The sequence below is a fragment of the Pseudophryne corroboree genome, chromosome 10 (assembly GCF_028390025.1).
Source record: "Pseudophryne corroboree isolate aPseCor3 chromosome 10, aPseCor3.hap2, whole genome shotgun sequence".
Classification (NCBI taxonomy): domain Eukaryota; kingdom Metazoa; phylum Chordata; class Amphibia; order Anura; family Myobatrachidae; genus Pseudophryne; species Pseudophryne corroboree.
The window spans coordinates 216,671,570-216,687,444 of NC_086453.1; positions in this window are offsets into that span (position 1 = coordinate 216,671,570).

Here is a 15,875-nt window from a genome sequence, read left to right on the forward strand (position 1 = left end):
CAAAACTTAGTAGATTTGCTGGTGTTCGTGCGGCGCTTTTCAGTCGCACTGCTGATCGGTGAATGATTGACAGGAAAGGGGCGTTTCTGGGTGGTAACTGAGCGTTTTCCGGGAGTGTGTTAAAAAACGCAGGCATGTCAGGGAAAAATGCGGGAGTGTCTGAAGAAACGGGGGAGTGGCTGGCCGAACGCAGGGCATGTTTGTGACGTCAAACCAGGAACTAAACGGACCGAGCTGATCGCAATCTAGGAGTAGGTCTGGAGCTACTCAGAAACTGCAAAGAATTATTTAGTAGCAGTTCTGCTAATCTTTCATTCGCTATTCTGCTAAGCTAAGATACACTCCCAGAGGGCGGTGGCCTAGCGTTTGCAATGCTGCTAAAAGCAGCTAGCGAGCGAACAACTCCAAATGAGGGCCTTAGTGCGTTGTCTTTCTGTTCTTCTCCTGTTTATGTCTGGTCTATTTCCAATATTAATATATCATTGTACTTTACACTAACACTTAATACTAATAATAATAATAATAATTTTATTTATATAGTGCTCTTTCTCCAATAGGAGAGTATAGAACAGCTTTTCATAAAATCCAGAAGCATGAAGATACTGAAGGGACATTATGGAAATGCTTGAGTAAACAGGAAAGTCTTGAGTCTATTTTTGAAGGATTCTATAGTTGGGGCCTCTCGCACTATGCGGGGAAGTGTCTCCATAAAGTCGGAGCCGTATGACTAAAAGCTCGACCCCCCAGATGAATTATGGGAGTGACAATGCTAAATTCCTTTGTCGTATAAACAACCCTTTATGAAGTCTAAGAACACTGTACGCTGTTTACTTAAGAAGTACCGTAAGGGTACGCTATTTGCGTAACGATCGCTCCGCCGTAGGCGAGACGCTCAAGCGTCACGTTCGCTCACGGCCCAGTGATCACAGGACACGTTATTGGTTATGACTAGAGTAATGGTTCGCTATGGCGTAGCATACGCTCGAGACCACGAGGAGGTCACCAGCGGCGCAGACGCTCACAATGCTATACCTTTATGTTTAAACCTTATACAAATGAAATACACAGAATAACTTAATGTGGATACAGGGTGTAAGTGCAACCTTGTGTAACCTGACTAACTACAAAGCTGCTTGAGCGTCACCGACGCTCAAGTGAACACTTAACACTATAGAAAATACACAGATACTGGTTTAGGGTCCAAAGCCTATTAACTGTATTATATCTAATATACTTGTAAAAGGGGATAACAGTACAAATGATACACTACAATATAACAGAGATTTCCTAACCAAAATACAATACTATCTAATACAATTCAATACTAGTCTAGGGGAGATGTGAGAGAAAAGAGAAAGGAGAGAGAGAGAAAGAGAGATGAGAGAAATTGGCTCACAGTAAGACAATGATTACGGAGAGAAAACTTACGCACAAGGGGAAACGATCGCATGCGCCTGGACATCCAGCACCCGATTTTCAGCAATGAGAACCGTTGAAGAGTGAGAGCTGGATGTGGTCGGCCTGCCTATTTATGCCCCACACACAATGCAATCCAATGGTCCCTACAATCTTGTCGTCCATTGGACACAGGAATTCGGCTTCGCATCATAACAAAAGGTCATAGGTTGATTCATACAGGTGGGCTGTGACGATTTCCAACAGCTCAGGTGGGTGGGAAACTGGGTTTCCCGCCGCATACCTGAGTATGAGTAAATAATAGAAATGGACATAAACTTCTTATGTCCATAACTATTCGCACGAGCGATTAATACGCTCCAAACCAACACCGGAATATTGTTAATTAAATACTCTTCCGATGGGTACCAAACACTGCTATATGATTCCTGTTAGACCCTTCGTACCATACAAAGAGGGATTCCTCCGTTCAGGGACGTTTTATGTTAACTAAACTTTCAGAAATCATTAAAGGGATCATGATCTATAAACTACATTAATTATGAAAATGTGTAACGAATGAGTCGCACGCTACGACTACATAAACTCTACCGTAAATACGCATACCGTGCGCCCGTGGGTGCACGCTATTGCGGGTATGCGCCTTCACGGGAGAGCGTACGCATGCGCAGCGCGGACCAGTGTGCGGTGCAAATATGGCAACGTGTATAGAGATATTTTTTCTGACTTTGACAGTCCACCCTTTGGCAGTCAATAATAACTGCCACCTTCTAAAACATTTCAAAAGGAGAAAAATATATGTCAGGGGTTAATTCATTTCCATGGTTGGGTAGGGGAGGAGAGAGGAGTAGGTGTGAAGAGGGTATGACCTAGTGAGAAAGCAGAAGCATGTGTGTATGAGTCCATGTTTGGAGGGTCATGTATCATCGTGCCGTACGTGTGGTAAATCAAGCTTCGAAGTATTGCGAAGTATACATTTGAATTCCTTCTTATCCTGTGGTACAGGTCTGTGGATGGGCTGTCAAACTTTACCGAGCTCTTTTCGGATTTTTTTTTGAACAAAATGGGGAGCACATTTTAGTTGATGATACATGAATGGGGGAATATGTGATTGTTGATATCTGTGCCTGTATTCCCTATACTATGTGTGTTATTACCTGAGGGTTGTAGAGATGAAAATGAAGAACACTTATGGAAAATGCAATGATATTCTATGTCAGGGAAATGTACATCTGTCGTCGAAGTTGTGTTCGGTATCTGTTGAGAGTCGTCTTCTTTGCGCTGTATTGCTCCTTGGGCATGAGCAAATAGCTTTGTCAGAGCCATCGGATTTACAGAAAATGTTGGGCTAGCGTGAGTTTAAAAGTACTAGGGAAACTGGGGATCCATGGCAAAGTTCATCAAGTGTCCATATCATAGGTTGTCAAAACTTCATCTTTGGTGCTTGTCTGTTGTCTGTATACATCTCGTCTCGTCAGCTTCCTCGTCCAAGGGGGTCTTTGTATCTTGGAGAAAAACAGAAAAACAGGTGAAAGAAACGGACCGTATAATCGCATTTTCATCACATTCTGGTTTCTATCGTTGGGTCATAAATCAAATCCAGGTTAATTACGGTTTCCTCACTCCTCAAGCTCATCACTTTTGTACTTTGTTTGCACCTCATTAAAGCCTGCCCGCATCTAAATATCAAATCAAACGATATAACGACACCCAAGATACATAGTAGAAACTTTCCAACATCCATTATGACTCCTTGAGCCCAGTCTCCTAAACCGGAGAACCAATTTCGCGGGTTCAACCATGACACCCAACCAGTCAGCTCATTACCTACAGCAGCAAGGGTGAGATTGTGTTTTCGACGAAATTCCCACTTTAATTGCAGAATATCGTCCATCTTTTGGTCCATGACCTCTACCGGATCCTCGGTGCTATTTGTGATATACGTGCAACACTTTATGCCGTACTGTGTTGCCAATGTAACACAATATCCGCCTGTTACTGCTGTAAGATAATTAAGAACCATCCTATGTTGAACTAGTTCTGTTTTGTAAGCTTGAAGTTCTCTTCCAGTGTATCTAAACGTGTCATCATACATTTCAGTGATATTATCTAACAAATTGGCGAATGCGGAAATGTATCTATAATTCATCACTCCCCGAGCGGTACGAGTGAAATCTAACGCTACCAGAACCTGAATCCCGGTGGATTCATGGATAAGATCAGAGGCCGGATGCTCTAACCTTTCTGACAGTTGTCTTTTAACTCGGTGCTCGTAATGAGTGTGAGTATAAGGAGCTTGGGCACCACGGTGTATATCCTTCATTTTGTCATGTGTAACAGTCATCACTTCAGGCAATACTTTTCCAATATAACACAATCCTTCAGAGTTTGGGGCAAGCCACTTGTACGCCTTTCTCCCGCATATGAAATATGCATCATCGGGGAGAACATAAGGGACGGAGAAGGACATGACCATGTTACAAACCTTCCAGGTGAAATCTCCTGACCCTAATTCTTCCATCTGCTTAATGCACGTATCAGTTTGTACGATATGTGCACAGTATCCTGGTGATACCTCTCCAACTCTAGTAATCCTATTTCCTAAGGTATATCGATACCGGAAAGATTTTCCTCTACTGGCTATGTGGCGTACCAGCTCTGTATCTGTAGGCATTCTATCTGCTCTATGCGAAAATGTCATGGTTTGGTTGCTCCATGACACTTCCCAATTTCCCGGCTTACGGGGATTGGAGATATTAAAACATAAGAGGGACCTATCCACATGGTATTGGTGGAACTTCAAACTAGGGGGGCTGGAGATGTTAAACCTCCGGTCCACCGGTCTCCCACCCTTTAGCTCAAGTACCTCCCCTACCGTTAAAGGAAATGGTACTAGCCCTGATTTGCTATGCCCTTGAGGTACTTGAGAACCTACCCAACAATCTGTCTCATTTAACACGCTACCCACTAAGGAGTGATAGTCACTCAATGGATGCCGGTCCATATGGTTATTAAAACTGGATTGGCATTATTGTTACCGAGCCTACAGATACAGTTTTCTTTTTGAACCAACAATCCTTCAAAGAAAATGTTTACAGATAACATGGTTGTTAGATCGTGCCCGGTACTCGCCTTTGCTTGGTGATTGGGTTGCTATTGGAAATTTACACCTCCGTCTCAGTCATCAGGACCTTTCTGGATCCTTTCTCGACCTCACTGGTACTCTCACCGAAACAGATTGCTCTGGTCAACATCATGGTTAACGGGAAAATCCATATCACAGTCTCTTGGGGCACGTCCATCTTACAGGAGGAGAAAAGAAGAAATTTGTAAAGGGGGTATAAGAAACAGTTTGAGGGGGAGAGAACTTGTTACGATAATAAGTTCTCTCGTCTTGTTGTTCTTCTTGTTCTGCTGTCCTCTCAAAGGTGCTGTCTCTCAGTCTTCCAAACGAACATTCTGGTGATGCAATGTTCCTTCCCAACCGACGATCTTTCTGTAAGGAGCAAAAATCTGGCATTACCATTGGTCCAACTGAGGGGTGACATAGCATCTTTAAACCATGGAAACATGAGTGGGAAGAGAGAGACAACAAAAAAAAAACAAAAGAGATAGAGAACAATTCATGTGCATATATACATTACATAACTCGACAATAACCATCAATAAGAAAAGAGAAACAAAGCATTTTTAAACATTGTCAACATTAAGAAAACATTGTCAGACTTATTAGGCTGTCATATCTATGTGTCTAATGGTCTCCTTGAGCAGTCCCTCCCCACCAGCACCTGCATTACTCCACTGTCTGTATCTGGCCAGAAATACATTGTGGCGGAGGTCATGCTGGGGTTTGGTAGACTTCTGCAAGGACCAAGTGGATATGCAATGTGTGAATTCTTACCACTACTAGTCAGAGATGGGGATAGAGAGAGAGAGAAAAACATTTTTCACAAATACATTTACAACTTTGCACCTGGTCATTCCTGTGTCTTCAGTGAATGACCTCCCACTTTATTAACCGTTACCTCAGGCTTGCCTCCATTCCTAATAATCACCTTTCCTGCCTATGTGATCCCTGATTATAATGGTGTGTGTTGTAATTTTGCTCATTTCTTGGTCTAGGGGGTCTAACTTTATGTGGGTTATTACAGTTGCTAGCATAATGCCCTTCTCTCCTACAATGGTAACAAATCCTGGGCTTCCTCCACGTGTTAATGTCCTGAGGTTTTGGTTGATTTGATGCCTCCTCAAACGCTCGGATGCTCATCATCATCAATCGTTTCCCCTGTACTTCCCTGATTCCTTGGATTTTATGATTATGGTGTTGTCTTTCTCTTGATCTACAATCTCTTGCAAAATGTCCCTTTTTATGACAATTGTAACAGACTTCCATATCTGGATTTCTCGCAGGGGTGTGGGGCTTTTGTTGGGGTGGTCTTGTGGTTTGGGCCTGTATATTTGCTGCCATTAACTTATCTCTTTGTGACTCTCTGTATCTGGTGATATTCTGATCATGATTGATGACGGCCTCTCTTAGTGCGGTCACCGAGATATCTCTCCAGTTTGGGTTGGTGGTCTGTACCCTTGTTTTTAATTCATCTTTTAAACCATTCATTAATACCTTAACCGCTATTCCTTTATGTTGTGCATTTGTCTTGATGTCTGCGATCCCAGTGTTTCTAGCCATTATTTGCAGTGCTCGATTGAAATAATTAGAAACATTTTCCCTTTCGTTTTGCCTTATGGAGAAAATGTCATTCCACTTGACAGTAGCTGGGAAATATATTCCTAACTGTCGGTTAATCTGCCTAATACATTCCTGATTGTGTTCCTCCATACAAGGTACCTCCGTGTTTAATTTACAATCAGCAATGAATTTTTCAGGGTCAACCCTGGAGGGCAAACATGCCCTCAGCACTGTCCGCCACTCTTTGTTGGTGGGTTCTGTGGCGTTTCCTAGTTCTTTAATAAACCTTTGACATTTGGCTAGATTTTTCCTAGGATCAGGAAATTCAGACATAATTGATCTCAATTCGGTCCGGGACCAGAGACAGCGCATTGCACTGTCCTTGACGGGAATGATTCCCTGATCGTCAGTCTTCCCATTGGGGACTGAGATCACCCTGGCCAGATCGAGCTCAGTTACATCATCTTGTGTTGGTCTTACATTTTGGGGTATATTTGTTTGTGCGTGATATGAAACATTGTACGTACCTGTGGACACGACCTCACCTGACCCTCCGTTAGGGGGTTCGATTATTGCCTTTACCAATTTGGTCGCGTCCACCTGGATGGCTTTTGTGATGGTTGCTGGAAGAGGTGCTGACATCGTTCTGGGTTCACTTTCTTGTTTGTATTCCTTAGGGAAGTTTGACATGGGGTGCAACTTGCACAGGTTAATAGTTGTACATTCAACAGTATTACAATAATCATTGTTACAGTTATTACACTTATTCTTATAATCTATACTACAGTTGCTAAGAGCGTTTTTATTGTTCAACCTTGTGCTTTTCTCTCCGCAATCAACTCCCCCCCCGATGCCACTATCTCTCCTCTCAGAAAAGTCAATTGAGTCTCTTTGTAATTCACCTTCCTGTTGCCCTAACTGCAAATAATCATAATGTTTACTTCGTCTCTTTGTTGGTTCAATGAGACATATCCTCCTCCTTAAATTTTGTAACACTTCTGGACTGGAGCTACCTATTCTTGGGAATTCCTCCCTGTCTTGTACAGTCATTCTCTCCCATTCATCACATAAAACTTCAGCGTGATTTCCATATTTCTCACACATCACATATCGTGCCGACCCGACTGGCCGGTTCCCTAAATCAACCCGAACCGAGGTTGATCGCCCCCTACCTGAACAAATGGCCCCCATAATCTGCAGGTGTTGCTTATTCCTCCTTGGATCTTTATATCAAGGTTTTCAGCGAACCCTTCCAAACAAACCAAGATGTCCTGGGCAGGCCGGCGGTGGCGGTTTACCAAGTACCCCACTTACTTCTCGCCCACGTTGGCCAGTACTGCAATCACTGTAACCAGAGCTGCTGTACCCAACCCAGGGCCCCTGTGAACCTTTATTTACTGGAACATGTGAGGGTTACCCGAAGGACACTTACTCTTTCCAGTAAAGTTGGGGTTGTTAGATAGTTCCTGAGTGACCAGCGAACTTCCCTTTAAAAATAAAAAATTACACAAATCACGTCAGAATGTACAAATAGCGTTTGTGACCACTTTACTCTAATGGTATTAGGTCAGATTACTAACTACTGCACACAATTACGTGCGGTCCAATCGTTCAGTACATAAGCACTACCTGTTATGTACTGAGAGATTAATGGAATCGATGTTTCCGGCCGCGATTCCTTCAGCATGAGCTTATGGCCTATATGGGTTCTGCACCAACACCCCAGGCGTTGTGCCTCTTGTACCTTTATAGCGGACCTTTTAGTACCTTGTGACCTCCTGGTCTTGTTACCTTATGACCTCCTGGTCTTGTTACCTTATGACCTCCTGGTCTTGTTACCTTATGGTCCGCTATACTCTAATGCTCAAATATTATTTAACCAGGGATGCCTCCCTAGCCACCGTATATGTCACTTACACGTATGTCCCTTGACGAGTACCCGACTTTCCTTTTGGTTCAACCTCTAAGTTATATAAACTTATGTGATAAAAAAACACACTCACTCAACACATGTACACTTTGTTTCTATATCTATTTCTGCGCAGAAATTGTCTTCAGTCCAACTGTGTTACCAATTAGGAGCAGGATCTGTTAAACTAAATTTCAGATTTTTCCAAAAATAGATTTGCGTTATTTACCGCTGTGCGTTACCTATCGCCTTTGCGCTAATTATCGCTTTGCGCTAATTCAACTTTTCGTGACGAGCTACGTGGGCGTAACCAGACACTACGTTGCGTAATGTACGCTGCGTGCGTCTGCCTTTGGATTGCGTACGCAAGTCTTTTGTTAGGGACACGTGTACGCAAAACAAAGATCCACCGTAACACAATTTCTATTTTTATCAATGTGGATGATCCCTGATCATCTACCGCACACCACACTGACTGCCTTATCTCCCAGACAAGCCGTGTGTTGGTCTATATTTTAACTATTACCTCTACTATGAAATAACAGCAAATCTCTTTTAGCACTTTCTATCAACTATAAAAATTGGCAAACAGGAATAGTGATATACGAAATTGAAAAAGAAATGCAGATATATATGTATGCGTGCGTGTATACGCAAGACAGAAGAGAAATAAACAGTTTTTTTTTTAAAAGACACAAGCGTTTTGTTCTTACTTCCGGTTCCCGGATTCCTTCAGCACTCTTTATCTAAGCGAAGCAGACGCTTATCCCGTCAGCACTGCGAGACAACCTCCCACCCTTTGCTGGAGGGATAATGTCTGCTGATCTACCTAGTGCAGATATGAGAAGGATCGGACGAGTCCCCAATTGACAATGCTAAATTCCTTTGTCGTATAAACAACCCTTTATGAAGTCTAAGAACACTGTACGCTGTTTACTTAAGAAGTACCGTAAGGGTACGCTATTTGCGTAACGATCGCTCCGCCGTAGGCGAGACGCTCAAGCGTCACGTTCGCTCACGGCCCAGTGATCACAGGACACGTTATTGGTTATGACTAGAGTAATGGTTCGCTATGGCGTAGCATACGCTCGAGACCACGAGGAGGTCACCAGCGGCGCAGACGCTCACAATGCTATACCTTTATGTTTAAACCTTATACAAATGAAATACACAGAATAACTTAATGTGGATACAGGGTGTAAGTGCAACCTTGTGTAACCTGACTAACTACAAAGCTGCTTGAGCGTCACCGACGCTCAAGTGAACACTTAACACTATAGAAAATACACAGATACTGGTTTAGGGTCCAAAGCCTATTAACTGTATTATATCTAATATACTTGTAAAAGGGGATAACAGTACAAATGATACACTACAATATAACAGAGATTTCCTAACCAAAATACAATACTATCTAATACAATTCAATACTAGTCTAGGGGAGATGTGAGAGAAAAGAGAAAGGAGAGAGAGAGAAAGAGAGATGAGAGAAATTGGCTCACAGTAAGACAATGATTACGGAGAGAAAACTTACGCACAAGGGGAAACGATCGCATGCGCCTGGACATCCAGCACCCGATTTTCAGCAATGAGAACCGTTGAAGAGTGAGAGCTGGATGTGGTCGGCCTGCCTATTTATGCCCCACACACAATGCAATCCAATGGTCCCTACAATCTTGTCGTCCATTGGACACAGGAATTCGGCTTCGCATCATAACAAAAGGTCATAGGTTGATTCATACAGGTGGGCTGTGACGATTTCCAACAGCTCAGGTGGGTGGGAAACTGGGTTTCCCGCCGCATACCTGAGTATGAGTAAATAATAGAAATGGACATAAACTTCTTATGTCCATAACTATTCGCACGAGCGATTAATACGCTCCAAACCAACACCGGAATATTGTTAATTAAATACTCTTCCGATGGGTACCAAACACTGCTATATGATTCCTGTTAGACCCTTCGTACCATACAAAGAGGGATTCCTCCGTTCAGGGACGTTTTATGTTAACTAAACTTTCAGAAATCATTAAAGGGATCATGATCTATAAACTACATTAATTATGAAAATGTGTAACGAATGAGTCGCACGCTACGACTACATAAACTCTACCGTAAATACGCATACCGTGCGCCCGCGGGTGCACGCTATTGCGGGTATGCGCCTTCACGGGAGAGCGTACGCATGCGCAGCGCGGACCAGTGTGCGGTGCAAATATGGCAACGTGTATAGAGATATTTTTTCTGACTTTGACAGGAGATTCTAGGTACTGCTAAAAGTCCTTCATCTACAGATCGCAGTAATCGAGTGGGGCAGTATGGGATCAGAAGGTGCTTCAGGTACCTTGGGCCCTGGTCATGTAGTGCTTTGAAACTCAGTAAGCCAATCTTGAAGATGAATCACCATCTTACAGGCAGCCAGTGAAGGGAGTAGAGGATGAGTGTTATGTGGCTAGAACGGGGCTGGTTGGTTAACAGCCTGCAGCTATGTTTTGCACCAGCTGTAAGCGGTGCAATTCTTTTGCTGGGAGACCAAGGTAGAGGGCATTACAGTAGTCTAATCGAGATGATACAAATGCATGTATGACTTTTGGCAGATCATCTGAGGGAATTAAGTGCTTGATTCTGGCTATGTTCCTCAGGTGAAAGTATGAGGATTTGATTGTGGCTGATATCTGATGTTTAAGTGTCAAGCCACCATCCAGGACAATGTGCCAAGATTCCGCACACGATCAGTGGTTTGTAATTCTGAATCCCTGAGTGTAAGTCCAGTTAGTTGGCTATGCTGCAATCTTGTCCTTTGATGTTGCGGTCCTATCATAAGGACCTCTGTTTTATCTGGGTTCAGTCGCAGCCAACTGGTGCTCATCCACTCCTGGAGCTCAGCTAGAGAGCCATTTAGAGTTGCTATTGGGTTATCAGTGGCCGAAGCAAAGGACAAGTATAGTTGTGTATCATCTGCATAGCAGTGGTAGACCAGGCCATGGTGCCTGAGTATTTCCCCCAGCAGGAGCATGTATACTGCAAAAAGCATGGGGGATAGAATAGAACCTTGTGGGACACCACATGGCAATGGCACTGATGGTGATGAGTATACTCCAGACGGTCTGTAGTTGGTCATGCAGTCGGGATCTAAATTACAGTAGGTTTTTTGAGAAGAGGTCTAACAATTGCTTCCTTTAGGGGTCCAGGAAAAATACCTGTCCGCAAAGAGCATTGAACAATTTTTGCAAAGACAGGACCAATTATATTCATACAACCTATTAGAAGCTTTGTTGAGGCAGGGTCCAGATCACAGGTGGTGGGACGCAAAATCCGAGCAATTTCAGCAGTGTCCTTTACATCCACTGGGTCAAAGCTGGTCCATGAAGGCAGGTGGCTTATTATTGCCAGGCTTTGTAGTTTGGCACTCCTTTGATGGCACTGTGGAGATTCCAGCCTGGATGGTGGATATTTTATCTGCAAAGAAGTTTGCAAACTCATTGCATCTTGCCTGGGAGAGGGCTTCATCAGTCTGCAGGCATGCTGGCTTGCAAAGCATCTCCACTGTGCGGAAAAGTTGAGCTGGCCTATTGTTTGCTGCTGTGATCTAATTTGACAGGAACTGTGATTTCTTATGAGTGATTGTCGATTGATAGTCTTCATTATACTTTTAGTTTTATTTTGTCATCCATTAGGTTATCTTCCTCCATTGTCTTTTCAGTCTACGCCCCCTTTTCTTGAGCTCACTAACACTGTTGTCGAACCAGGGAGCTCGACGTTGTGGTTTATGAGGTCTTATATGCACTAATATTTATGCTTCCTTAACCATGGTACATACATAACAAAACACAAACAGTTTTACAAACTTAAGGCCAGTACTCACGGCCCGATGCTGGAGAGATGTGTGCTGAGCGAACCGCTCAGCACACATCTCTCCCGGCGCTCAGCACAGCGCGATCTGTGCTGAGCGTGCGGGGGGAGACGGGGGGGCCGCTCACTTCACCCAGCGGGTGAAGTGATGGACCCGCTAGATTGGCCTGCATGCAGGCCAATCTAGCAGCAGCGATAGCGATGCACGGGGCTGCGCATCGCTATCGCTGTTAGGGCAACACACGGAGCGATTTTGCTGAAAATCTAAGCAATCTAGTCAGATTGCTTAGATTATCGCTCCGTGTGTACCCCCCTTAAAACAATTAATACGCATACTGGCCCTCATTCCGAGTTGATCGGTCGCAAGGCGAATTTAGCAGAGTTACACACGCTTAGTCTACGCCTACTGGGAGTGTATCTTAGCATCTTAAAAGTGCGAACGAAGTTTACGCAATATTGCGAACAAAAAAAACTTAGCAGTTTTAGAGTAGCTCCAGACTTACTCTGCCTGTGCGATCAGTTCAGTGCTTGTCGTTCCTGGTTTGACGTCACAAACACTCCCAGCGTTCGCCCAGACACTCCCCCGTTTCTCCGGCCACTCCTGCGTTTTTTCCGGAAACGGTAGCGTTTTCAGCCACACGCCCAAAAAAACGCCGTGTTTTTGCCCAGTAACACCCATTTCCTGTCAATCACACTACGTTCGCCGGTGCGAACAAAAAGCCGTGAGTAAAAATCCTTTCTTCATAGCAGAATTACTTAGCGCAGTCGCAGTGCGAACATTGCACATGCGCTCTAAGCTGATTTTCACTGCGATGCGAAAAAAAAAGAACGAGCGAACGACTCGGAATGAGGGCCACTGTACACTTGCACGAATATGTGAGGGCAAAATTCATAGCTACCTTCTTAGGACCCTATCTCCCTCTGGACTCCATTCTTTCTTCCTCTTCTTCTAACTCTCTAGCTATCAGGCCTGCCCCTTTAATCCTATATTACAACAATTCAAACTTGTATATTCCTATTGTTTCCCTTGTAACTGATAACTGCCAGATTCCAAAGTGTCATAAAACATGTCCACTTGCTCTGCCTCATGGTGGCTAACAGGACATGTGTTTGGGGTCATAAAATATAGTCCTTCCTTATACTGTGCATCAAAGACCTTCCTTTGGTTATTGGAAGTGTAACAATATTTGTTTGCCTCGGGTGATAGCATCAATAATTGGGACTTGTTGGTACAATGGAAGTTCAATAGATCTTGTGTTGTCATTGTCTCTGGCCTGCAATAAAACTGGACAGAAGACCAGATTACACTTTCTCGAGGCATGTAGGTCTTTGTGGCTTTTAATCATTCACCTGTGTGTACAAGCAGCTGTGTACATATTATGGCCCTAGACAAGTGACCCATTTGATTGTAAATGCATTCTTTGTTATACTGCGACTTCTCTAACCTCATTTATGGCTAGAGCAGTATAAACCTGTTCCCTACACAATATTTTCCACAAATACACATCTATATGCACATATATACAAAACATTATTTCTTAAATCATCTAAACCAGTGTTTCTCAAACTCGGTCCTCGGGACCCCACACGGTTCACGTTTTCCATGTCACCCAGCAGGTGCACTGTGTATCACCAACTGTCACATTTCAAAAATCTACAGGTGACCAGCAAAGCATGAACCGTGTGGGGTCCTGAGGACCGAGTTTGAGAACCTGTGATCTAAACATTACCTCATATGTTCAAACCTATTTCATATCTATTCCTTACTATATATAGACCTATACTATTCACTATGGTTAAATCACCTATTTATAATGAATTATATTTTAATTCAGACAATATCCATTACCCTAATATTATATTAAGTGCGAACAATTACCTATATGGCAACAGTCGCCCCCTTGTGGCCATGAGAAATTATTTTGATTGGACACACATTAAACTAGCGTAATTGTTTCCAATATATTTTTTTTTTTTAAATTCAGTACTTTTTTTATTAGTTTTCAGATTAACATTAAACACATTACAAAACAAAACAAAACAAAAAACACAAAAAAAACAACAGCACAACCCACAGTAGATCCCCAGCCCAGGGAATACGCAGATTCTCCTGTCCACTAGGGACCAATTATCATAGTTATCATAGAACACCGGTGCAGGCCTAACTTCCGAAACATAGGTTGTACTTTAGAATCAGTATTGCATGCTAACAAGGCGCATATAAATCAATGAAAGCTGTATATGGATATCTATGGCAGCACATCATAAATTTGAGCTGATTTCAGAGCTAAAGCAATGGCAGGGGAACGGGAACGGGAATGGCTGACCGCGGGCGCAGGGGATAACATAGAGAAAAGAGGCAGTGTACCCAGTGCAGATTAAAAGTCACACACCCACTCTAATCCCTTGCAGCATATCTAAACACCTCGGGTTCCAGAAAGCGGGGACTCAAGCCATCGACCCCACAGGTCCTGATATTTTTTCTCCGCTTTTCTAGCTAGGTATACATATTTCTCGTGAGAGGCCGTATCGTTTACAAGAGAGACCCATGATCGCAGTGTGGGTGCATCTCTGGCTAGCCAAAGCCTAGCGATACACACCTTGGCCAGGCCGCACAGATTAATTACATATCGTTTGGCAGGGGGGTCCAGGGCATCCTCCTCCACAGCAGATAACACACATGTCGTCGGGGAGCACACAGACGAGGGAATACCCGTTGACACCAGGGCGTCAGTAACACCCGTCCAGAATACGGCTATCTTGGGACACTGCCAGAGAATGTGCCAGAAGTCTGCATTCAGACTATCGCACCTAGGACATCTGGAGGAGTGGGTACCCCCTACATGTCTCAAGCGCACCGGCGTCATATATACTCTGTGTATTATAAACAGTTGAATTTGCTGATATCTAGTGGTGGTAGTGGATAATCGTGGAGAACATAAAGCACCCTCCCAGATCTCATCAGAGATGGCACCCAAGTCAGACTCCCACTTGTTTCTGAGAAGGGACAACGGGTCAGAATAGTGAGAGCGGAGCATGCTTGCATAAATGTTGGACACCAGATGTCCGCTTCCCAGGGACCGCAGGAGAGACTTGACCGGGGAGTCGGCAATCATTGGAGGAGTTTCGGGAAATTGTGCGTTAAGCGCGTGTCTCAGCTGCAGGTATCGGTAGAAATGAGAAGAGGGCACACTGTACTCCTGTTGAAGCTGCAGGAAGGACCTCAGTATACCATCATTATATAAGTGGCCCAGGGACGTCACACCCCACCTCCCCCACACCGCCCCAGTCCGCAGCGAAGCCAATTCTGGGAAGCCGAGGGCATTGTCCAGAGGGGTATCTGGGTCAATACCCTGGCCTAGTAGGATAACATGTACCTTTTTCCATATGAGGACGGCCTGTCTTATTATAGGGATCTTGGACAAGTTAGGGTTCCCACAAAGAAGCATCTGTAATGGAGAGCCGGCAGGGTATATCTGGAGAAGCAATTGGGAGTGCAAAGTGAGAGCATCCGTGGCGTTCACCCACTCCCATATATGTGCCAACTGTGCGGCATAGTAGTAAAATCGAAATAAAGGGAGAGCTAAGCCTCCCAACACTTTCGGCCTGGACAGAACGTCTAGTCTCAGCCTTGCTCTCCTGCTGGCCCATATCAAAGAGGAAAGCAAACCGTCAATCTGTCGAAATGTCTTCAGGTTAATATATATAGGGGATTGCTGGAGAACGTAAAGGAGTTTGGGCAAGTATACCATCTTTACCAAACTGACCCTGCCAGTAACAGTCAGGGGCAGAGACCCCCAAACCCTAACCTTCGAGCGGAGATACCCTATCAGCGGCATGACATTAAGGGAAACATAGGTACAAGGGTTATTCGATACCCATATCCCCAGGTATTTGAAGGAGTCTACCCATTTAAGGGGGGTTGGAATCACCGGGGCCTCCGAAACCGGGCCTCTAAGTGGAGTAATGGTGGATTTATCCCAGTTAATTTTGAGCCCGGAGAAACGTCCA